The sequence below is a fragment of the Enhydra lutris genome, unplaced genomic scaffold (genome assembly GCF_002288905.1).
Source record: "Enhydra lutris kenyoni isolate GAN:26980312 unplaced genomic scaffold, ASM228890v2 scaffoldscaffold162, whole genome shotgun sequence".
In the NCBI taxonomy this organism is placed as follows: domain Eukaryota; kingdom Metazoa; phylum Chordata; class Mammalia; order Carnivora; family Mustelidae; genus Enhydra; species Enhydra lutris.
The window spans coordinates 123,433-124,706 of NW_019154246.1; the positions used below are offsets into that span (position 1 = coordinate 123,433).

The 1,274-nt window shown below is 38.1% G+C and overlaps 1 pseudogene; it reads left to right on the plus strand.

Annotated features, from left to right (window-relative positions):
• The first annotated feature begins 446 nt into the window (after nt 1-446).
• LOC111140095 lies at nt 447-1,071 on the plus strand (annotated as a pseudogene).
• Nucleotides 1,072-1,274: the final 203 nt, after the last annotated feature.

Genomic DNA, 1,274 nt, shown 5'->3' on the forward strand with positions numbered 1-1,274 from the left:
TATATTGATGTGATATATTACATTTATTGAATTTTATATATTGCATCACCCTTGTATCCTAGGAATAAATGGTACTTGATCATGGAGTATAATACTTTAATGTGTTCTTGAATTTGGTTTACTAATATTTTGTTTAGAGAATTTTTTGCATCTGCATTCCTCAGGTATGTAGGTTGGTAGTTGTCTTTTTTTGTGTGATATCTTTATCTGATTTTTATATCAAAGTAATGTTGGCTTCCTATAATGATTCCTTCTTGGTGTTTTGCAAGATTTTGAGGAAGAATGATACTCATTCTACTTTAAATGTTTGAGAGAAGCCACCAATGTAGTCATCTGTTTTGGAATTTTCTGAGTTGATTACTGATTATATCTCTAGCTCTTTTCCATAGTGCACCATTGAAGATCCTGGTTTAGCCATGGGTCACCACTGAAGATCTGGTATAGCCATGGGTCACCACCCTGCTTGTTGTTACCAGTATTGTAAGAACAAGACATATCCAAAGTCTTGCTTCTGCAGAGTTGTCTTTGATGCCAAAATCTGCACCTTTGACTTGGGGTGGAAGAAGACAGAAGTGGATGTCTTCCCACTATGTGGCCACAGGTGTCAGATGAATATGAGAAGCTCTCTTCTGAAGCCCTGGAGGCTGTCTGTATTTGTGCCATGAAGTAAATGGTGAAAAGCTGTGGCAAAGATGGTCTTCACATCCCAGAGAAGCTCCACCCCTTCCAAGTCATCTGAAGCAACAAGATATTATTCAGTGTTGTGACTGATAGGCGGTCACAGCATTGTGGAGTGCCTTTAGAAAGCCCCAGGGCATAGTGACCAGTATCCACATAAACCATGTCATGATGTCCATCTGTAGGAAGCTGCAGAACAAACTGTATGTGATTGAGCCCTACACAGGGCCAAATTCAGTTTCCTTGCTTCCAGAAGATCCACATTTCCAAAAAGTGGTACTTTACTAAGTTTAATGAAGACAAATTTAAAGACATAGTGGCTAAAAGTAGCTCATCCCACATGGCTATGGGGTCAAATATGTCCCTAATTGTGGCCCCCTAGACAAATGGTGAGCTCTGGACTCGTAACAACCTCAGCACTGCCCTCTACTTCTTTGTGCACAACAATAACTCTTATTTCCTTTCCAAAAAAAAAAAAAAAAAAAAATCTCTATTCTTTATTGGTTTGATCAGATTTTTTATTTCTTCCTTATTCAGTTTTGGTAGGTTGTATATTTCTAGAAATGTTTCTATACATTTCAGGTTATGTACTTTGC